The sequence below is a fragment of the Salvelinus alpinus genome, chromosome 27 (genome assembly GCF_045679555.1).
Source record: "Salvelinus alpinus chromosome 27, SLU_Salpinus.1, whole genome shotgun sequence".
In the NCBI taxonomy this organism is placed as follows: Eukaryota; Metazoa; Chordata; class Actinopteri; order Salmoniformes; family Salmonidae; genus Salvelinus; species Salvelinus alpinus.
This window is the reverse complement of record NC_092112.1, coordinates 39,411,881-39,436,953: the sequence shown is the minus strand read 5'-3', so window position 1 is coordinate 39,436,953 and position 25,073 is coordinate 39,411,881. Positions and strand designations below refer to the sequence as shown.

At 42.6% G+C, this 25,073-nt stretch overlaps 1 protein-coding gene across 2 annotated transcripts in view; it reads right to left on the bottom strand.

Moving 5' to 3' along the window:
• LOC139556554 (disks large-associated protein 2-like) overlaps window positions 1-25,073 on the bottom strand; it is a 191,459-nt gene that overhangs the window by 71,751 nt on the left and 94,635 nt on the right. The window lies entirely within an intron of this gene.

Here is a 25,073-nt window from a genome sequence, read left to right as displayed (position 1 = left end):
TCCTCTTCCTGGACCGTGGAGATGGCAATCTAAAGCTGTGTGATGTCACACATGTTGTAGTGTCCAGTATATTGATCAGGTGTATGTACTGTATGTATGACATAACATTCCATTACGCTGCTCATGCTGTACTCTGAGTGGATAAGGGGAGCTGCGGTTCTCAGAACAACAGCCCAGGGCACTAGTGGTCTCTCTCTCCCTCTGCCAGTTACTCACTCCAACCAATCATGGGCCCTGCCCAGCTATTTCCTCTCAACAGTCCCACTCCCTGGGCTGCTATCAGAAAGAGCATAGCGGATGATTGTTCTTTTCCTGGAGGAATGATTAGATCTATGTCTCCTTCTCTCCCTTTCATTCTCTCGTTAGCTCTCACCCCGTAATGACAAAGCAAAAACAGGTTGTTCGAAATTTTGGCAAATGTATAAAAAAGAAACAAACTGAAATATAACATTTACATAAGTATTCAGACCCTTTACTCAGTACTTTGTTGAAGCACCTTTGGCAGTGATTACACTTGATTGTTCTTGGGCATGATGCTACAAGCTTGTCAAACCTGTATTTGGGGAGTTTCTCCTATTCTTCTCTGCAGATCATCTCAAGCTCTGTCAACTTGGATGGGAAGCGTCGCTGCACAGCTATTTTCAGGTCTCTCCAGAGATGTTCGATTGGGGTCAAGTCCAGGCTCTGGCTGGGCCACTCAATGACATTCAGAGAATTGTCCCATGCCACTCTCTTGGCTCTGTGCTTAGGGTTGTTGTCCTGTTGGAAGGTAAACCTGCAACCCAGTTTGAGGTCCTGAGAGCTCTGGAGCAGGTTTTCATCAAGGTTCTCTGTGTACTTTGCTCCGTTCATCTTTCACTCGATCCTGACTATTCAACCAGTCCCTGAAAAACATCCCCTCAGAATGATGCTGCCAGCATGCAGACCAGAGAATATTTTAAGGGGCCTTTTGTCAAACTCCAAATGGACTGTCATGTGCCTTTTACTGAGGAGTGGCTTCGGTCTGGGCACTCTACCATAAAGGCCTGATTGGTGGAGTGCTGCAGAGATGGTTGTCCTTTTGGAAGGTTCTCCCATCTCCACAGAGGAACTCTGTAGCTCTGTCAGAGTGACCATCGGGTTTTTGGTCACCTCCCTGACCAAGGTCCTTCTCCCCTGATTGCGCAGTTTGGCTGGTGCGCCAGCTCTAGGAAGTCTTGATGGTTCCAAACTTCTTCCATTTAGGAATGATGGAGGCTACTGTGTTCTTGTGGACCTTCAATGCAGCAGAAATGTCTTGTTGCTCTTCCCCAGATCTGTGCCTCGACACAATCCAGTCTCGGAGCTCTACAGACAATTACTTCAACCTCATGGCTTAGTTCTTGCTCTGTGGGACCTTATATAGACAGGTGTGTGCCTTTCCAAATCATGTCCAATCAGTTGAATTTACCACAGTTGGACTCCAATCAAGTTGTAGAAACATCTCAAGGATGATAAATGGAAACAGGACGCACCTGAGCTCAATTTCGAGTCTGAATGCTAATTATTTTATTTTTTTGCAAACATTTCTAAAAACCTGTCTTCTATTTGTCATTATGGGGTATTGTGTGTAGATTAATGAGGAAAAACTTTTATTGAATCCATTTTAGAATAAGGCTGTAACGTAACAAAAAGTGGAAAAAAGGGAAGGGGTTTGAATACTTCTGGAATGCACTGTGTGTCATGGAAAGAGTTTCACATTTTTGTACACTCCGTTTGCATACACTGAAAAAAAAGAACAGTTCATATAAGGAAATTAGTCAATTGAAATACATTAATTAGGCCCTAATCAGGAAACACAGATATGCATCTGTTGGTCACAGATACATTACCTTAAAAAAAAGTATGGGCATGGACCATAAAACCAGTCAGTAGCTAGTCTGACCACCATTAGCCTCATGTAGCATGACACATCTACTTTGCATAGAGTTGATCAGGCTGTTGATTGTGGCCTGTGGAATGTTGTCCCACTCCTCTTCAATTGCTGTGCGAAGGTGCTGGATATTTGCGGGAACTGGAACATCCCAAATATGCTCAATGGGTGACAAGTATGGTGAGGATTCAAGGCAAGGAAGAACTTGGATATTTTCAGCTTCCAGGAACTTTCTAAAAATCCGTTCAACATGTGGCTGTGCATTATGATGCTGAAACATCAAATCTAATTCCATTTGTCACATACACATGTTTATCAGATGTTATTGCGAGTGTAGCGAAAAGCCCCAAAACATTTTGTGTACCAGAAAGAAAAAAACTCACCAAAGTCCAAAACAAGCAAAAACGTCACAAGATGTCATCATAATATATGCACAAACTCTATCGATCTGTTTCGGCTGGGAAGCATGCGGGACGCCTTAACAGGGATGTAAACAAATATGCACACAACATTTGAGATAAATAAGCTTTTTGTGCCTGTGGAACATTTTCAGCTCATGAAACATGAGACCAACACTCATGGTACATGTTGCGTTGATATTTCATTATCATTTTTGTTCAGTGTATTTAATTAAACATCCTGTGTTGTTGTCACGGATCCCTCCGGAACTTTCATTACGCAGACCTGGTCCCTAATTCCAGTAATTAGTAATTGTATATGTGTGCCCTTGGTTTACCAGTGTCCTGTCGATTATTGTTACAATGTCCATTGGTTCGTGTCAGTACCTGTGCTGTGTGTTTTGGCTTCCGTGCCCTTGTGGATTGCGCAGATGATTACGGGTCTCTTCCCGTGTGTTAATCATTGTGCGCTTCTGTTATTTAATCGAGGTACTCCTCGCTCTTTTGTTTGGGTTTCTACCCTGTGTTTTGTATAGTGTTTGTTTGGTCTTCGTTCCTGTGCCTTTACACGGCACGCCGTCATTCGGGTGTAATAAAAAACCTTATTACGCATTCCTGCGCCTGTCTCCCGATCCTTTATACCAGCGTGACAGGTGTGTGCTTATTCTTTTACTAGGTACTGCAGGAATGTCTACCAATGGCATGCCCATCTTTTCGTGAGAAATTATAAGTATTTTTTTATAAAGTATGAATAGCTCTCACTTTAGATTAGGGACTGCAAAAATACTTTACTAATGATTAGTTGATTAGTCAATTGTTTATAAATGTGGGAGTAACGATTCATTAATGGTGGACACATCATTTATGAATGCCCTATACATGGTTTATTACGGACCCTTAAAATAAAGTGTTACCTAACTATGCTACAGAAAGGCACTACGGATGCCATCTGCCTCAGATACCTGTATCTCTAAATTACAGCGTTGCCTTGTTGATTGGTGAAGAGGGATACAGAATTACAGGTGACTAAACACATTCATGAGGAAAATCTACATCAATGTCGCTAATTACTTACAAGGTGAATACGAATGAACAGTTCGTGAAACAATGCAAAGCCAGGTTGGGTCACAATGCAATTGACAGACAGACTGCTGTTGTGGCCTAAGAGGACACCGTTAGGTGTGTCATCCCGCTTAACGGAGCAGAGAGGCTAAGCTTCCCAAAACACTCAAATCTCCTCACCAATGCCTGACTTGGCAAGTCAACACGATAATTAGCTGGCTCGCTTATATCTTTGCTTCAAAGCTCTATCAGCAAAACCATCACGCACACTAAATTGCTGTTTGTGCATTTCTCTGTTCCCACATGAGAGCATTGAAAAAAACCACAGCGATTGTATGGAAACTAAATTAATCAGGCTAAAGACAGCAATAAAGGAAAGGAATAATTTTAAATAATTTTCCTTCTAATGCGTCATCTTTGAGCAGCTGGCTAGGGCAGTGGTTAACAAGGCAGGCGTCATTCATGTGAGCCCAGCGCTAGCTCGTTAGCATTCCCCTATCTCTTCTCTGAGCGGATGTTATTATACCTGAAAGAAGAGGTACCACTGTGCCACTGGGTACAACTACGCTAGCAAAGATCTGGCATCATTAGTTTCTTCACATTTGAGCCATTACAATGAGCCCGTCCTCCCCATTTCTATTTACACCAGCCTCCACTGATCATATATTGTGCGTCAATGAGGATGTTTTGAGATGTTATAAACTTCAGTTATGCTGTATCAACAGCCCATCAACAAGCGAGATAAAAGTTGATACGGGGCTAAAATGGACTATATTTATTTAACAAGGCAAGTCAGTTAAGAACAAATTCTTATTTACCAAAAGACAAAAGGCCTCCTGTGGGGATGAGGGCTGGGATTAAAAATAAAATATAGGACAAAACACAAGTCACAACAAGAGACACCACAACACTACATAAAGAGAGACCTAAGACAACAACATAGCATGGCAGCAATACATGACAATACATCATCGTAGCAACACAACATGACAACAACGTGGTAGCAACACTACATGGTAGCAACACAACATGGCAGCAGAACAACATGGTAGCAGCACAAAACATGGTACAAACATTATTGGGCAAAGACAACAGCACAAAGGGCAAGTAGGTAGAAACAACAATACATCAGGTGAGCAGCCACAACTGTCAGTAAGAGTGTCCATGATTGAGTCTTTGATTGAAGAGAAGGAGATAAAACTGTCCAGTTTAAGTGTTTGTTGCAGCTCGTTCCAGTCGCTAGCTGCATCGAACTGAAAATAGGAGCGACCCAGGGATGTCTGTGCTTTGGGGACCTTTACCAGAATGTGACCGGCAGAACGGGTGTTGTATGTGGAGAATGAGGGCTGCAGTAGGTGTCTCAGATAGGGGGGAGTGAGGCCGAAGAGGGTTTTATAAATAAGCATCAACCAGTGGGTCTTGCGACGGGTATACAGAGATGACCAGTTTACAGAGGAGTATCGAGTGCAGTGATGTGTCCTATAAGGAGCATTGGTGGCAAATCTGATGGCGGAATGGTAAAGAACATCTAGCCGCTCGAGAGCATCCTTACCTGCCGATCTATAAATTATGTCTCCGTAATCTAGCATGGGTAGCATGTTCATCTCAATCAGGGTTAGTTTGGCAGCTGGGGTGAAAGAGAAGCGATTACGATAGAGGAAACCAAGTCTAGATTTAACCTTAGCATGCAGCTTTGATATGTGCTGAGAGAAGGACAGTGCACCGTCTAGCCATACTCCCAAGTACTTGTATGAGGTGACTACCTCAAGCTCTAAACACTCAGAGGTAGTAATCAAACCTGTAGGGAGAGAGGCATTCTTCTTACCAAACCACATGACCTTTGTTTTGGAGGTGTTCAGAACAAGGTTAAGAGCAGAGAAAGCTTGTTGGACACTAAGAAACCTTTGTTGTAGAGCGATTAACACAAAATCCAGAGAGGGGCCAGCTGAGTATAAGACTGTATCATCTGCATATAAATGGATGAGAGAGCTTCCAACTGCCTGAGCTATGTTGTTGATGTATATTGAGAAGAGTGTGGGGCCTAGGATCGAGCCTTGGTGTACTCCCTTGGTGACAGGTTAGTGTCTGACACAGCAGATGTTCTGAGTTTATACACTGCACTCTTTGAGAGAGGTAGTTAGCACACCAGGCCAAAGACCCCTCAGAGACACCAATACCACTTACAGTAGCTGGCCCACAAGAATGGAATGGTGTACCGTATCAAAAGCTTTGTCCAAGTCAATAAAAATAGCAGCACAACATTGCTTTGAATCAAGGGCAATGGTGACATCATTGAGGACCTTTAAGGTTGCAGGGACACATCCATAACCTGAGCAGAAACCAGATTACATACCAGAGAGAATACTATAGACATCAAGAAAGCCAGTCAGTTGATTATTACAAGTTTTTCCAACACTTTTGATAAACAGGACAAAATAGAAATTGGCCTGTAACAGCTAGGATCAGCTTGATCTCCCCCTTTAAATAAAGGGTGCATCGTGGCTGCCTTCCAAGCAATAGGAACCTCCCCAGAGAGGAGAGACAGGTTAAAAAGGTCAGAGATAGGGGCATCAACCTTAAATAAAAAAGAGTCTAAACCATCTGATCCAGATGTTTTTTTGGAGTCTAGTTTAAGGAGTTCCTTTATCACCTCGGACTCAGTCACCGGCTGCAGGGAGAAACTTTGTTGTGACAACCACATCATCAACATTAAGGGACATGGGCAGCTGTGAGGAGGAGGGTTTATTCTCCAGGTCTTTAACCATTTCCCAGAACTTCTTGGTGTTAGACCCACAGAGAGGTAACTGCTCCTTAAAGTAACTAACTTTGGCCTTCCAGATAGCCTGAGTGCACTAATTTCTGAACGAGAGCCAGTCATCCTATGCGTGTGCCTTTCGGCAAATGGAATTCTTGAGGTGGAGTAACTCAACCAGATCACGATTGAAACAGGGGCTGAACCTGTTTAAAAATCTCTTTTTCTTTTTGAGGGCGTGTTTGTTAACGATACCAGTGAAAATATAAAAAAAGAACGTCCAAGCGTCTTTGACAGCTTAAGGATCGAAGCTGGAGACAAGAAACAGGTACAGGGAGTGAACATTTAATAACCACGGACAGGAACAGAATACGGACAGCGTCTAGACAGGGGAAACGGAAATGACAATAATGCTGACACAGGGATGAAACAGAGGAAACAGACAGATGTAGGGAAGGCAATAAAAACATGAAGGAGTCCAGGTGAGTCCAATGAGCGCTGATGCATGTAATGACGGTGACAGGTGTGCGTAATGAAAGGAAGCCTGGCACCCTCAAGTGCCAGAGAGGGAGAGCGGGAGCAGGAGTGACAGACAGACAGAGGGGATCAAGCTGATTCTATACCAATTTACAGAGACCAGGTCATGAAGGAAGGCTTGCTCATTAAAGTGTTTTAGCAAGCGTCTATGACAAATCAGGACAGGTCGTTTCACTGAGCAGCCATTACGAGCACAGGCTGTAAAACAGTGATCACTAAGGTCAAACACCAGACTGATTCCTATCAGGATTATTTGTGAGGATAACATAAAGGAGAGTAGCCTTTTCTGGGTGTTTTGGAGTCATACCTTGTGGGATTGGTAATAATCTGAGAAAGATTTAGGGAGTTCCATTGCTTTAGGACTTGGTAAGATGGTTTAAGCATGTCCCAGTTTAGGTCAGCTAGCAGGACAAATTCAGACTATGTGTAAGGGGCCAGGAGAGAGCTTAGAGAATTTAGGGTACAGGCAGGTGCTTATGGTGGACAATAACACCCAGCAACAGTCAACAAAGAGCTATTTAAAAGTGTAATGCTTAAAACCAGCAAATCAAATTGTTTGGGGGCAGACTTGGTGGAGACAACCAAACATTGAAGGTGTTCCTTGGTTAAGATTGCCATACCACCACCTTTGGAAGATCTGTCTTGCCAAAAAAGGTTATTATCAGAAAGGTTAACATCAGTGTTCAAAACACTCTTTCTTAACCACGTCTCAGTAATGACCAACACATCTGGATTGGAGCTGTGAACCCACACTTTCAATTGATCCATTTTTGGTAATAAGCTTCTAGTGTTAATGAGAGCAGAAATCAGTGAAGCAGATATCAAAGCACAATTCAGAATTGGGGCTAGCAACAGTAGATGGGCCAGGGTGCATGCACATTTCCAGATATCATCAGCAGTAATACAATCAGGGCATGGTAGAGGACAGGCAGAGCTCTGCAGTGTTGATTTATGACATTTGAATGTACATTAGATGGCAGCAATTTCATCAGGTAACATGAATACAAAGCCGGCTATAGGTGGTTAGAATAGGATTGGGGGCCATGAGTCCGTGTAACCAATAGAGTCAGAGTCCCGAGTGTGTGAACAAACATAGTCTTTCCCACGGTCGGGTAAACAAGCAAGTTCATAGTCAACAAAGCCAGCAGGTTTCATGATGCAAATAGCATAAAACACAAGAAAAAAAAATTCAACGACTTGGGGCTAGCCATTGTAAGTTCAGAGTGACTCGCCCCAACAGTGCGTGTGTGCTGGAGGCGAGCAAAAGCTCGGAAGAGAGGTGGGAGTGTGGCGGGGTACCTATACCAGACGGGGAGACAGGCCAGGTCAGACGGTGAACAGATCACCAGGTGGAATCCAAGCAGCAGTGCAGCAGGCAACGTTAGTAGGTGTCACACTCACTTGGGAGAAGCTATTTTGGGGATGCAGATTCCTTATAGAAAATCCCAGCTAGCTAGCTAACGTAGTAAGCAGGTCTCTGTCTATCGGTTTTTTCCACATGGAAAAGGAGGTCGTTAGCTAGCTATATCTCTTCAGTTTCGGCAAATGGTCCTTTACGACATCCAAACAAAGTTGTCCTGTGGCTGTTATATTTTGGAGATTGTGAGGAGAATATCTTCTGATGTGATCAAAGCAACAATATTGTTTCTTATTGCTGTAATTTACAATTGAAGTGTCCTGGCTGCAGATCAGTTCAAAATAGAGATGAATCAAATCAAATTCTAATTTTATTAGTCACATGTGCCGAATACAACAGGTGTAGACCTTACAGTGAAATGCTTACTTACGAGCCCCTAACCAACAATGCAGTTAAAAAAAATATGGATAAGAATAAGAAATAAAAGTGACAAGTAATTAAAGAGCAGCAGTAAAATAACAATAGTGGGGGTACTGTATTGTAATGACCTCTGCACAGATCCAGGGGGCTTCAAAGCCCTCTGAATTTGGGTGATGGAGGCTGTAAAACTATCCTGCCATTGTTGGGCTCAAGGGCTTTGACACCACTCACTTCACATCTCAGTGCTAATTGATCTGATCTGTTCTGTCCAAGCATGCTTGGTAGCCTTAACTTAGCATTCAACCCGTATAAAGTAAAATATATCATTGTAATTTATTTTTCTTCTTGGCTTTAAAAGTAGCTTCAGACAAAATATTACTCACTCAGTTCCAGGTTGGATGGTGTTTTCAGATTTCTTGTGCTTCTTTTGGCAGAGAATTTGCTGTTTAGACCCTGGGACTTTTTATACCTTTATTTAACTAAGCAAGTCAGTTAAGAACAAATTCTTATTTTCAATGAGAGCCTAGGAACAGCATATCAACAGCCTGTTCAGGGGCAGAACGACAGATTTTTACCTTGTCAGCTCAGGGATTTGAACTTGCAACCTTTACGGTTATTAGTTCAACACTCTGACCACTAGGCTACCCTGCCACCCCAGAAACACGAACCTTTGGTAGTAGAAATCCTTCCAGGTAACTTTGTCCAAAATCAGGTTGTACGTTTGGAGTTTTGATTTGGAGTGAAGGTTATGTTGTGGAGGGTAATATCCTTGCGGAAAAATCCAAGTTTACTTAACTCTAAATCTATCTTTTTGTAAAAACATGCTGGAAAATGCAGGAGCCCATCTGCTCAGGATTTCTCTCTCTCTCTCTCAATTCAAAATGCTGAGAATAGTTTGAGTGTTGCGAGCAGATAGCCCCAGCCAGCGAGTGCTCAGGAAAAATATATATATGTGAGGCCTGAGTCTTGACAGCTTATTCATTACAATTACTGGGTGCATGTGATTACTGGGTGCATGTGAGGCGGCCAGATGTTGAACCACGCCCCTCAGACAGGGACGTAGACCATCCCCTAATCCGTCTCCATAACGCTTCATGGCACACACGTACACACACACACACACATGCATGTACCTTTTTCTCTCTCAAAAACACCCACACACACAGACTGGGGACAGGTGTGTCACAGTCTCTAAACATATGGAGGCCGGGGTGTTTCGGTCCTGGGAACATAATTTGTTACAATGACTGGTACAAATCACCGGGGGGGGGACCGCTCTGACCTTCAGATGTGTTACTGTCTAAATCTAACTTCAAATGCCATGTGAATGGACGGATATGAAAATAACGTCTGCTAGGGACAGAAGGATGTCAGATTCAGCCCAGTCTACTTCTCCATTAGGCTCCAGACTATCCCATGAAAAACACATTTGTTGTATCAATATCGGTGCAATACTGATTCAGTGATTGGCCATATGATAAAAGAACAGTTGAATGTTTCACCTCTGTTTCTTGATTTTTATTCCCTTTTGAAATGAACAGATGCTAACATTGCTGTGTAATGTAATCATCTAATCTGGCCCTATAGTGGATATACCTGTATGTAAACAGTCCTCATAAGCAAGGGCAGGACCAGAATAATGAACATACAGAAGGATGGGTAACTGGAGTGACAGTAAGGCCTGGAGTGATATTAATGCAATTAAACTCTCTCCTTCGCAGTGGTGTAAAGTACTTAAGTAAAAATACTTAAGTCGGTTTTTGGGGTGTCTGTACATTACTTTACTATTTATATTTTTGACAACTTTTACTTCAACACATTCCTACAAGAAAAATGTGTACTTTTTACTCCATACATTTTCCCTTACAACCAAAACTACTTGTTACATTTTGAATGCTTAGCAGGACAGGAAAGGGTCATATTCAAGCACTTATCAAGAGAACACGTGGTCATCCCTACTGTCTCTGGCCTGGCGGACTCATTAAACACAAATACATCTTTTTTAAATAATGTCTGACTTGGAGTGTGCACCCTGGCTATCCATACATTTTAAAAACAAAAAAATGGTGCCATCTGCTTTGCTTAATATAAGGAATTTTAAATGATTTATACTTTTACTTTTGATACTTAAGTATATTTCAGCAATTGCATTTACTTTTGATACTTCAGTATATTTAAAACCAAATACTTTTAGACTTTTAATCAAGTATGACAACTGGGTACTTTTTCCACCACTGCTTCTTTGGCCTGAATGCAACACTTTATTACACTTCCTCACCATAGTCTTGACGTGGCCTCACCGTTTCTACAGCAGGTGCAGCAGAGACTAATTGGAGATCATTATCATAATGACTTTGCCTGGCAGATGCAGGTGAGACTAATAACATATCATTTAGAGCCCAGCATCGCTCAATCACTGTCCTCCCTCTAAGTCCCATGCATTTACCAGGCTTAGGTCACTGAATGTAGAGTAGACCAGAGCCATGTATTTAGAGAGTTGGGACAACTTTTTAAATTTTGAATAATTGTTATTTTATTCTAGACGTTCAGTTACATAGCATTATGTAAATCAGGGTTAGGCAATTTTGATGAGGGTGGGGGCCACAAAAAAATCTGAACTCATCATGAGGGGCCTCAGTGGCTCGCTGGTTTGCAACCCACAGCCAGCAGCATACCACCCTGCATACCACTGCTGGCTTGCTTCTGAAGCTAAGCAGGGTTGGTCCTGGTCAGTCCCTGGATGGGAGACCAGATGCTGCTGGAAGTGGTGTTGGAGGGCCAGTAGGAGGCACTCTTTCCTCTGGTCTAAAAAAATAATAATTATATCCCAATGCCCCAGGGCAGTGATTGGGGACACTGCCCTGTATAGGGTGCAGTCTCTTGGATGGGATGTTAAACGGGTGTCCTGACTCTCTGAGGTCAATAAAGATCCCATGGCACTTATCGTAGGGGTGTTAACCCTGGTGTCCTGGCTAAATTCCCAATCTGGCCCTCAAACTATCACGGTCACCTAATAATCCCCAATTTACGATTGGCTCATTCATCCCCCTCCTCTCCTCTGTAACTATTCCCCAGGTCATTGCTGTAAATGAGAACGTGTTCTCAGTCAACATACCTGGTAAAATAACAGATAAATAAATAAAAATCCATTCCTGCACTGAGAGCCGGGCCCTAAGCAAAATGTTGTTTGTTTTTAATATGATATCTGAGTGAGCGTGACTAACAGAATCAATGGGGATCCCCCGGTCGGTAATTTGACCATGATTATTACAAGTTTAGACAGCTGGCCGCTAGACTCCCTGATTGCTACAAGTTTAGATTTCTGTCCGCAAGACTAACTTACCAACCTAAAACATTGTAGGTGACATGGGCTAACTGAGTGACTGTCAGCGACAGACATAAGAGAAAAACTGCTGATGAACAACCAAATTTAGAAATTGCACCTTGTATATTCTACTATTCTAAGTAGGGTGGTAGGGTGGGAGGGATTGATCCGTGGGCCTACAAAAAGGAGGTAGACCGCCAGCTGCCCAGCCCTGATATAAATATTCCCCATGTAATGCTAAATGGGGAGCTAACATGGCTGCCATAGAAGGTTGTATTGTCATACAAATGCATCATAATGCAGATAGCTCAAAGGCCCAACTCTCTAAATACATGGCTCTGGAGTAGACCAACCTGCATCTAGCCAGGCCTAGGTCACTGCATATAGACCAACCTGCATCTACCAGGCCTAGGTCACCGCATATAGACCAACCTGCATCTACCAGGCCTAGGTCACTGCATATAGACCAACCTGCATCTACCAGGCCTAGGTCACTGCATATAGACCAACCTGCATCTACCAGGCCTAGGTCACTGCATATAGACCAACCTGCATCTACCAGGCCTAGGTCACTGCATATAGACCAACCTGCATCTACCAGGCCTAGGTCACTGCATATAGACCAACCTACATCTACCAGGCCTAGGTCACTGCATATAGACCAACCTGCATCTACCAGGCCTAGGTCACTGCATATAGACCAACCTGCATCTACCAGGCCTAGGTCACTGCATATAGACCAACCTGCATCTACCAGGCCTAGGTCACTGCATATAGACCAACCTACATCTACCAGGCCTAGGTCACTGCATATAGACCAACCTACATCTACCAGGCCTAGGTCACTGCATATAGACCAACCTGCATCTACCAGGCCTAGGTCACTGTATAATAGACCAACCTACATCTACCAGACCTAGGCCACTGCATATAGACCAACCTACATCTACCAGGCCTAGGTCACTGCATATAGACCAACCTACATCTACCAGGCCTAGGTCACTGCATATAGAGCAACCTGCATCTACCAGGCCTAGGTCACTGCATATAGAGCAACCTACATCTACCAGGCTTAGGTTACTATAGAGCAACCTACATCTACCAGGCTTAGGTTACTATAGAGCAACCTACATCTACCAGGCTTAGGTTACTATAGAGCAACCTACATCTACCAGGCTTAGGTTACTATAGAGCAACCTACATCTACCAGGCTTAGGTTACTATAGAGCAACCTACATCTACCAGGCCTAGGTCACTGCATATAGACCAACCTGCATCTACCAGGCCTAGGTCACTACATATAGACCAACCTGCACCTACCAGGCCTAGGTCACTGCATGTAGACCAACCTACATCTACCAGGCCAAGGTCACTGCATATAGACCAACCTACATCTACCAGGCCTAGGTCACTGCATATAGACTAACCTACATCTACCAGGCCTAGGTCACTACATATAGACCAACCTGCATCTACCAGGCCTAGGTCACTGCATATAGACCAACCTATATCTACCAGGCCTAGGCCACTGCATATAGAGCAACCTACATCTACCAGGCTTAGGTTACTGCATATAGACCAACCTACATCTACCAGGCCTAGGTCACTGCATATAGAGCAACCTACATCTACCAGGCTTAGGTTACTATAGAGCAACCTGTAAGTATAGAGCAATCTGCAAAGACGGCTGACGGACAAGACTCACATTTCATTTAGAGCCCATTGTCGCTCAATCACTGTCCTCCATACATACAGTGTACATACCCTACGATACATACAGACATACAAGCCACACCAGACACGCCATTATGGATTTCTTCCCTGTTCCCAAACCACAAACAGATTTAATGCGTCTCTCAGTTATATATAGAGCCATGTCATCGTGGAGTGCTCTGCCACCAGAAAGCAAGTTCAGCTTTAAAACACATATATAAATAAACATATTGTATCACAGCACCTATCCTCTTTCTAAAGATCTTATTTAACTGTATATAATAATATGAATATGTATAGTAGCGGTTTCAGGGGTTGTGTGGTGGATGGACGGTATGTGCCTGCGAGGTTTCTGTGTTTTCTGGCTACCAGGACCAAAGACAGCAATGGGAAGTATTCCCCAATGGTCGGACCATGGACAGCTCAGGAGAAACTTCCAGATTGCAGCAGAACATCCACACCTGTCTCCAGTTGTAATTAGAGACTAAACTGCAGACAGGTGAAACCACTCAGGGCCTTTACTTAACCACGCCTTAGGTTTGCTTTCTTTGACTTTCCTTTGACCCCGGCAGGTGAAGGAAGAGGCGGCTATTGGAGAGACTGAGTATACGGGGGAGAAGGAGGTTTACCAGAATAAAGGAACTGAAGATTACAACACGGAGTGAACCCCAAAGACCAAGAGTGGAGGACCGTCCACTGGCGACAACGTATTTACTTTGTTTGTTTGAGTTGTGTATATAAGGAACGCTGCCGGTACCTGATAAAAATAAACCGTGTTAACCCTTCCCGTGGACTGGTGGTGTGTGTTTGTACTGTTTGTGTAAACCCTGCCTTACCAGGATCATGGCGCCAAAACCGCCACATTGGTGGAGAATGCGGGCAAGGCAGTGAGGATACACCTACAGCCACACCAATATTTTTTGGGGGGGGTTGTTTTAAGGACAGACAACCATGGAAGATCTGTTAAAGCAATTAGTCACTTCCAATAACCTGCCAATCGGTAGCAAGTGGAAACCAATCACTTGTTATTGGAGGAACAAAGGAAGTGTCAACTGCAGAAGACTATGGACATGCAAAAGTTAACTGCTGACATCACTGCTGTGAAAATTGCTCAACAGACCACGGGTCTACCCATCGTGGCCACTCGGAAAAGGATGCCGGATGACGACGTTGAGGCTTTCCTAAAGACATTTGAACACATGGTAGAACGAGAGGCAGGGCCACAGGTAAAATGGGCAGGAATACTTGCCTCATTTCTTTGTGGGGATGCAAAACAGGCGTGGTCTGATCTGGAAGCAACGGGAGCCTATGACTATGACACTCTGAAAGAAGGAAATATTAGCACGGTTGGGAGTCAGTTTCTTTGAGTGCACAGCGATTCCACAGGTGGACGTATCAACCCGAGAAGGCACCCAGGTCCCAGATGTTTGACCTGGTCCACCTGGCAAAAAAATGGCTAGAGCCCGGAAACCTCAATACTGGGGACATCGTGGAAGGAATAGTGATTGAACACTACATCTGGGCCTTACAGTGGTTCCTTCTTTAAAAGTTGTGTCATACTGCAGCACACCTTGCGGGCTGCTGCAGCATTCTGTGGCACGTTATTTAATTGACAGCCGTTTGACCACCAGAGGGCATCTTTGAGAAGCATTTGATAGTCTTCCATATTGGCATTACCAGAGAATTTAAAACATTTTTTGTAATGACATAGTATATGGGATTGATTAAGAAATGTGGATTAATGAATTAGATTAATATTATGGTGAGGCTATTCTGAGAAAAACTAAACCCTCGGGGTTTCCGTTTGGATGGAATGGAAAATATGGCGCTGTACAACATGACGGTCGGGAGTAGGCTACAGCAAAAGAGGATTGGAGGAATCTACATTTTTTGCCTTCATTAGACAACCTTGTTCCAATATTTCTGTAAATCAGTGATATTTATTCCCATAGTAATTCATTATGGATCCATAACTAAATCAACATCTGCATTTTGAAAGAGTATTTTTATCATTTTATTAACAAAAGCATGCTGATGAAAAAATACAGTACTGTAGAGTATTTACATTTACATTTGGATAATAAAGGATTTTGAAGATATAAGCCATCTGCATTTGTTTATTAGGATACAGTGCAAATAGTAATAATTCACAGGCAAATAGTAATATGCTCTAAACTGCTCTGGTGACAAACAAACGTTGCTGCCCTGTTTTCAATCGTCCACATGGCTGGTAGAACCTCCTCAGATTAATGCAGATGAAGGGAGTTAGATATGCATAGGAACTGTTTTTTTCTGTATATATGAATTACAAATCAGCCTTTACTTAAATCATGTTTCTAGTCTATTGCATAGTTACAATGTGTAATCATTGATGTCCCAGGAGCAGGAGTGGTAAACACTGTTGAAGTGTATAATTGTAATACATACATACAGACACAGCATCATTCAAAGAATGGAGTTTGATACACCTAGTATTGGATATGACTTTAAAAAAACTTGCACAATCGTTTGTCTCCACATTAACTAACATATTTCTCAATTGTACATTTTTTGCTTGACTCGTTATGACGTTATAATTACTTACATTTGCTTCCACCGTAATGTTTTTGTCAAACATCTTTGCTGAAGAAAGTGGGACAACGATGGGTGTGACAACATCAAATTCGTCATTGAAACCACTTAATATGATTGGTCATATAAAAACATTGGGACCTAAATGCATAATGAGTCCACTAAGTCCAGCGGCGTCCAGCGGCACTAAGTCGCTGGACGCCGCTAAGTCCAGCGGCGTAAGCTTGCAACTTTTAGAGGAACCACTGTACCTTACGAGTTAAAGAAGATTGTCAGCCTGGGCAGTCCCACCACAGGGGACGGAGTGGTGGACCTTGTTGAGAGATGTCGAGCAACTGAAGAACTGCTCAAACCCAGTCGGCTGGACAGAACCCCCCCAGAAAAGGGAGGCATCAAAGAAGGAGGAAGGAAGACATCTCAACTGCAGACTCCCTGGGTTTGGAAAGGAAACCGCTACCAAAGAACTCCCTGACCTATGAAAGGAAAATTAACAAGTTGCTACTTACCTGCCCGATTCCAATAGCCGACACTCGAGTTCTCCTGGGAGAAGAAGGGGAAGGAAACAACGAAGAGGCAGGAAACCCAGTGGGGATAAATGGGCCAGAAATTGTGGAAGAGGAACAGGAAGCGCAGGCCGAGGGATCTGGAAATTCTGATAGTATAGGGGAAGGTTTGGTACTTTCCTCAGCTGGAAGACCCCACACTACAGAACGCCAGACAGAATGTCAAGGTAATCGATGGGGTACCTGTAAATCCTGCTCATGTACTCACCTTTCCCCATTTGTCAATGAGAAACAATTTCATATACCAGGTCACAAAGTCCCATAACGTCACATTGGAGCAGCTGTTGGTTCCTACCCCATTTTGGCATACAGTGCTGAACCTGGCGCATAGCCACTTGTTGGGAGGACATTTACGGAGAGGGAAAACACAAGAACGATTGATACAAGGCTTCTTCTGGCCGGGGGTGTATGTGGATGTGGTAAGGTATTGTCAGAGGTGTCCTGACTGTCAGAGAACCTCACCCCTCCCGGATTTATGAAATCCTTTAATCTTGTTTCCAGTGATAGACACGCCATTCGATAGAAATGCTATGGATATAATTGGACCCTTACCATGGTCGGCACAAGGGTTTCAACATATACTGGTTGCAATGGATTATGCCACCAGGTATACCGAGGCTATGCCCCTGTGTAGTGCCAACACCCAGATCATCGCCAGAGAGATGCTACAGATGTTTTCCAGGGTAGGTTTACCCTGAGAGATCCTGACGAGTATGGTGGTTCATAAAGATGTATTTTCTTCCTTACCAGGACACACCCATCACATCCAACATGACATCATCACACCTCTGGGGATAAGGGTCCATTAAAAATCTTACCGGGTGCCAGAGGCAAGAAGTGGGGAAGACGTTGGAGCTGGATATCATTGAAGATATTACTGGTGTCGAAACTAGATGGTACAGTACGATTCTGTAATGACTTCCGTAAATTGCATGCTATTTCGTAATTTGATGCTCATCCCATGTCGAGAATAGACGAGTTGATTGAAAGACTGGGAACTTCATATAGACCATCCTACATCTACCGGGCTTAGGTCACTGCATGGAGAGTAGACCAACCTACATCTTCCAGGCTTAGGCCACTTCATATAGACCTACCTACAGTACTGTTCAAAAGTTTGGGTCACTTAGAAATGTCCTTGTTTTCCATGAAAACATACATGAAATGAGTAGCAAAATGAGTAGGAAATATAGTCAGGACATTGTAAATAGTGATTTTTAATTGAAATAACAATTGTGTCCTTCAAAGAATCCTCCATTTGCAGCAATTACAGCCTTGCAGACCTTTGGCATTTTATTTCTCAATTTGTTGAGATAATCTGAAGATGTTTCACCTCATGCTTCCTGAAGCACCTCCCACAAGTTGGATTGGCTTGATGGGCACTTCTTACGTACCATATGGTCAAGCTGCTCCCACACCAGTTCAATAGGGTTGAGATCCAGTGACTGTGCTGGCCATAGTTCTTGCATTGTTCTGTGCTTTGGGTCATTGTCCTGTTGTAGAAGGACATTTTCTACAATTAAGTGCCGTCCACATGGTATGGCATGGCTTTGCAAAATGGAGTGATAGCCTTCCTTTTTTAAGATCCCTTTTACCGGGAACAAATCTCCCACTTTACCACCACCAAAGCACCCCCAGACCATCACATTGCCTCCACCATGCTTGACAGATGGCATGAAGAATTCCTCCAGCATCTTTAAAGTTTTTCTGCATCTCACAAATGTTCTTCTTTGTGTTCGGGAACACCTCAAACTTAGATTCCTCTGTCTATAACACTTTCTTTTCCCAATCTTCCTCTATCCAGTGTCTGTGTTCTTTTGCCCATCTTAATCTTTAATTTTATTGGCCAGTCTAAGATATGTATTTTTCTTTGCAACTCTGACTAGAAGGCCAGCATCCCGGAGTCACCTCTTCACTCTTGACATTGACACTGGTGTTTTGCGGGTACTATTTAATGAAGCTTCCAGTTGAGGTCTTGTGAGGCGTCTGTTTTTAGAGGTTGACCGATTAATCGGCTTGACCAATTAATTAGGGACGATTTCAAGTGTTCATAACAATCGGTAATCGGCCTTTTTGGACGTCGATTATGGCCAATTACATTGCAATCCACGAGGAGACTGCGTGGCAGGCTGACCACCTGTTACGCGAGTGCAGCGTCAAAAGGACCTTGTGGCTGCAAGGAGCCAAGGTAAGTTGCTAGCTAGCATTAAACTTATCTTATAAAAAACAATCAATCTTCACATAATCACTAGTTAACTACACATGGTTGATGATATTACTAGGTTAACTAGCTTGTCCTGCGTTGCATATAATCAAAGCAGTGCCTGTTAATTCATCAGCCTTCTTCAACTTCGCCAAATGGGTGATCATTTAACAAAAGCACATTTGCGAAAAAAGCACAATCGTTGCACAAATGTACCTAACCATAAACATCAATGCCTTTCTTAAAATCAATACACAGAAGTATATTTTTTTTAAACCTGCATATTTAGTTAAAAGAAATGCATGTTAGCAGGCAATATTAACTAGGGAAATTGGGTCACTTCTCTTGCCTTCAGTGCAAGCAGTGTCAGGCTATATGCAGCAGTTTGGGCCGTCCGGCTCGTTGCAAACTGTGTGAAGACCATGTGTTCCTAACAAAGACCGTAATTAATTTGCCAGAATTTTACATAATTATGACATAACATTGAAGGTTGTGCAATGTAACAGCAATATTTAGACTTAGGGTTGCCACCCGTTTGATAAAATACAGAACGGTTCAGTATTTCACTGAAAGAATAAACGTTTTGTTTTCGAAATGACAGTTTCCGAATTTGACCATATTAAGGACCAAAGGCTTGTATTTCTGTGTGTTTATTATAATTAAGTCTATGATTTGATATTTGATAGAGCAGTCTGACTGAGCGGTGGTAGGCAGCAGCAGGCTCGTAAGCATTCATTCAAACAGCACTTTACTGCGTTTGCCAGCAGCTCTTAGCAATGCTTGAAACACAGCGCTGTTTAAATTTTGCAAGGACATTTCTAAGTGACCCCAAACATTTGAACGGTAGTGTACGTAGATCTACCAGGCTTAGTTCAACGCATATAAAGCAACCTGCATGTAAACACCTCCGGTCCTACAGGACTTTATTTATGTGTTAGAAATTAAATTAGCTGACTTTGCAAGACTATAATTTGGGATGTGGTGGTAAAACAAATGTGACAAGTACAGTAAACACCGTTTGCGCATCTTTTTATTTTGTTAATAGTGTTTACCCTCCACTATATTCCTGATTATCTTAGAATACAGTAACATGGCTCAGAAGATTGTTAGTGTTTAACAAAGCAAAGAGCTGTAATGAACAATAACATCTATCTCGACTTCCATTCAAATGTACTGTACACAGCTCCCAGACACTATATTATGACAAGGCAGTGTTAGACATTTTTGTAATTCAGTGTTGTTGCAATTCAGTGTTGTTGCAATTCAGTGTTGTTGCAATTCAGTTGAAAGCCACATACCTTTAATGTGTCAGTAGGTTAATAACAGTCAGATACCCCAAATCTGTCAAACATGGAAATTACATAATTTATTGCCACTGTGTGTAATGTCATGTAACTGTATTTGACTTTCTATATACACTATATATACATAAAAGTATAAGGACATCCCCTTCAAATTAGTGGATTCGGCTATTTCAGCCACACCCATTGCTGACAGGTGTATAAAATCGAGCACACAACCATGCAATCTCCATAGACACACATTGGCAGTAAAATGGCCTTACTGAAGAGCTCAGTGACTTTCAACGTGGCACTGTCATAGGATGACACCTTTCCAACAAGTAAAATATCTGCCCTGCTAGAGCTGCCCCGGTCAACTGTAAGTGCTGTTATTGTGAAGTGGAAATGTCAAGGAGAAAAAACAACGGCTCAGGCCCGAAGTGGTAGGCCCCACAAGCTCACAGAACAGGACCGCCGAGTGCTGAAGTGTGTAGCTTGTAAAAATTGTTTGTCCTCGGTTGAAACACTCACTACCGAGTTCCAAATTGCCTCTGGAAGCAATGTCAGCACAAGAACTGCCGCACACAAGTCTAAGATCACCATGCGCAATGCCAAGTGTCGGCTGGAGTGGTGTAAAGCTTGCTGCCATTGGACTCTGGAGCACTGGAAATGCGTTCTCTGGAGTGATGAATCACGTTTCACCATCTGGCAGTTAAACGGACAAAATCTGGGTTTGGCGGATTCAAAGAGAACACTACCTGCCCGAATGCATAGTGCCAACTGTAAAGTTTGGTGAGGAGGAATAATGGTCTGAGGCTGTTTTTCATGGTTTGGGCTAGGCCCCTTAGTTCCAGTGAAGGACAATCTCAACAATACAGCATACAATGACATTATAGACAATTCTGTGCTTCCGAACTTTGTGGCAACAGTTTGGGGAAGTCTCTTTCCTGTTTCAGCATGACAATGCCCCGCGCACAAAGCGAGATCCATACTGAAATGGTTTGTCGAGATTGGTGTGGAAGAACTTGACTGGCCTGCACAGTGCCCTGACCTCAACCTGATCGAACACCTTTGGGATGAATTAGAACGCCGACTGTGAGCCAGGTCTAATCGCCCAACATCAGTGCCTGACCTCAATAATGCTCTTGTGGCTGAATGGAAGCAAGTCCCCATAGCAATGTTCCAACATCTAGTGGAAAGTCTTCCCAGAAGAGTGGAGGCTGTTATAGCATGCCATATTAATGCCCATGATTTTGGAATGAGATGTTCAACGAGCAGGTGTCCACATACTTTTGAGCGTGTGTGCGTGTGCGTGTGCGTGTGCGTGTGCGTGTGCGTGCGTGCGTGCGTGCGTGCGCATGCATGTACATGTGTGTTTGAAAAGGTGCATGGTGTCTGAAAAACAGCAGGAGTGGCCCACAAGATAGAAACCCTGTGGCAGGTTATCCAAGTCAGCTTCCATCCTGATTATTTACAGTGTCTTCCTCCATCATGAAATTGATTTCCTCAATTGATCGCTCCATCTAAATACACAATACCTCTCCCAGGTAGCACACAATAGGGAATCACAGATAAAGGATATAGCCTCACACATAAAGGAGCTGGGATTTATCATTTGAGAATAGCAAAGGACAGGTTTGTTTAAGGAGTTTTTACTGACTGGGCTCCCTGATCGATGCATCCATCATTATGTTTTTCTCAGGAAGGCCTTTCTAAGAATCAATTAAATCAATGGTTGTTATTGTTTGTAATATACAGGTAACTGCTAAAATAAAGGACACGTGAGAGATACAGAGTATATAGAAAGCAGGTGCTTCCACACAGGTGTGGTTCCTGAATGAATTAAGCAATTAACGTACCGTCATGCTTAGGGTCATGTAAAACAATTCCCAGTTGTGGATTATTCTGGCTACCATGGCTAGAAGAAGAGATCTCAGTGACTTTCAAAGAGGGGTCTCAAAGGAGTATAGTTTGAACTTTCCCGAATGAGTTCCAAATATCTCTAACGGTCGCCCCAGCGTGAGTTTATTTATGCGGGTGATGTCAGAATGCACTCACTGTTCCAACATGTGATTGTTACGCAACAGGACAGTTAACCCGCGCTGTTTCAATTTGTCAATTTCAAATTATTTTCTAACAACAGATTGAATTGAGGTGTGTTCCTCTTTCTCATTAATTCACATAAGAAGTAGCCCATTTCACTGTTGCGGACAATTTATGTTTGATGCTTTACTAAGCCGGACAAACTTCTCTCTTTGAGGAGAGCCCAAGCTCTTCCCCGGTATTTCCCCCAGATCAAGTATAAAGACATTGCTCATCTCTAGCCAGACCAAGCATTGCACAAACTTTGTCCCCCCGACACATTGTATTGGTGGCACTCGTATTGCCTTCATTGTTGTTTTCCTTACAAATAATAACTTTGGACATGTGTGCGTTCAAAGTTAGTGCCTTATTTTCTGTATATCGTCTTGTCATTTCTTCTGTAGCATACCGTATGTATGTATGGAGCAAAAAAATAAATAAAACTTTCATTTAGGTTTTCAAGTACTGATGACAAATCATGCATTCCAATTCTTGCATACATTGTAATGGACACATATGCTGTGTGTAAAAATACTTTTTTGAAGGTTGTACTGGTTATGATGAGCTAATGCTAAGCTATTTGTGGTGCTTCTGAGTTCCCAGTTGTCTTGAATGCACTGAAGTTGAAAGTCAGAGATTTCCGATTTCCCAGTTCCCAGTTGTTTTGAACACGACATCAGATTGTAACTTTGGTACCTCAGGGTTGCCACCTCAGACCCCCCTTTCCAGGGGTTTTATTTTTATTTAGCGTATAAACTTTTCCTGTGTTTGCCACAGATTTATTGAGAAATCCCCCATCATAGTAACATTTCCTGCATCATAACCCCCCACGATACCTTCCCCCATTTCTACCCCCGATGTGCTTGAAAACCCACTACAAATTAAATGAACCCCCTCACAAACCCTCCTAAAATGGTTTCATCCATGCTTAGCTTTCGCACTATGGTTAGGCTAGGCCGTAGACTTGTATTTGGTGTGATGATCTGTGAGGTGGTAACATTTTACTTGCTTTGTGATTTGTCAAAAACTGTAAATTACTTGTCAGGACATGTGCTCCGGTTCTTGTATACACTGTAACACTCGGACTCCCGAGTGGTGCAGCGGTCTAAGGCACTGCATCTCAGTGCTAGAGGTGTCACTACAGACACCCTGGTTCAAATCCAGGCTGTATCGCAACCGACCGTGATTGGGAGTCCCATCCAGGCGGTGCACAATTGGCCATTGGCCCAGCGTCAACCGGTTTTGGCCGGTGTAGGCCGTCATTTTAAATAAGAATTTGTTCTTAACTTTTACTGCCTCAGAAACCCGGATCCGGGAGCACCCCCCACCCCCCACACACTGATTAGCATAGATAGCATAGCTTCAGAAGTAGATAGTAGCATCTAAATATCATTAAATCACAAGTCCAAGACACCAGATGAAAGATACAGATCTTGTGAATAAAGCCACCATTTCAGATTTTTTAAATGTTTTACAGGGAAGACAAAATATGTAAATCTATTAGCTAAACACGTTAGCAAAATACACCACTATTCTAACTCCATCAGTTTCTTACTCCTTCAGGTGCTATCACCAATTCGGCTCAACTAAGATATTGATAGCCAATAACCTATAAAAAAAACCATCAGATGACAGTCTGATAACATATTCATGGTATAGGATAGTTTTTGTTAGAAAAAAGTGCATATTTCAGGTAGAAATCACAGTTTACAATTGCACCGACCATCACAAATCCACTAGAATTACTAGATAGAGCAACGTGTATGACCAATTTACTCATCATAAAACATTTCATAAAAATAGACAAAGCATAGCAATGGAAAGACCCAGTTCTTGTGATTTCAGACCATATTTCAGATTTTCTAAGCGTTTTTCAGCGAAAACACAATAAATCGATAAGTTAGCATACTACATGTTCCAACGTTACCAGAGCATCGATTCCAGCCAAAGAGCGCTATAACGTAACCACCGCCAAAAGATATTAATTTTTTCACTAACCTTCTCAGAATTCTTCCGATGACACTCCTGTAACATCATTTTACAACATACATATACAGTTTGTTCGAAAAGGTGCATATTTAGCCATACAAAACCGTGGTTACACAATGAAAATACTAGGAAATCAAGCCTCAATATGTCTGACGTCATCTATCAGAGTGATCTAGTTTAATTAAAAGCTAATCATATACTTGACTAAAAAATACAGGGTTGACAGGAATCGAAAGACAAATTAGTTCTTAATGCAACCGCTGATTTACATTTTTTAAATTATCCTTACTTTTCAATACAGGGTTGGCCAAGTGAAGCTATACCAAACAAAATGGCGATGTATGCGTTTAAAATATTTCGACAGAAACACGGTTTATCATATTAAATATTGCTTACTTTGAGCTGATCTTCCATCATATTCTTGGGCAATGTATCCTTTCTATGTTATAAACGTCTTTTGGTCGATAGATGTCCTCTGTCCTTCGAAATGTCCATCACCAACGACCGACACCCTAAAGCGTGTCCAAACTTTCAGAGTGCACGACAAAGAAATTCCTCAAAATCGCACTAAACGGATATAAATTGATATAAAACGGTTAAAATTCACTACATTATGATGTTTTTAACAACTATAACGACTGAAAACATGACCGGAGAAATACTGCTGGTTAGAAAACGATTTGGAACGAGGCAGGTCCGATGGCCTTCACGCTTGAGGCGCACGTTGAGAAAGAGGGGTCTCTGTACATTTTTGTCATTTATAATGGCTGTGAACGTCCCATAGACTTCATTGAAAACGTGATGACGTACAGACACCCAGAGGAAGACGTAGGTAGTGTCGGTTTCTTCATAGCATTCACTGTGGCCTTATAAACAGACCCCAGATCAGAGGTAAAAATTTCTGAAATCTGAACCCTGTCATGAAAAGTG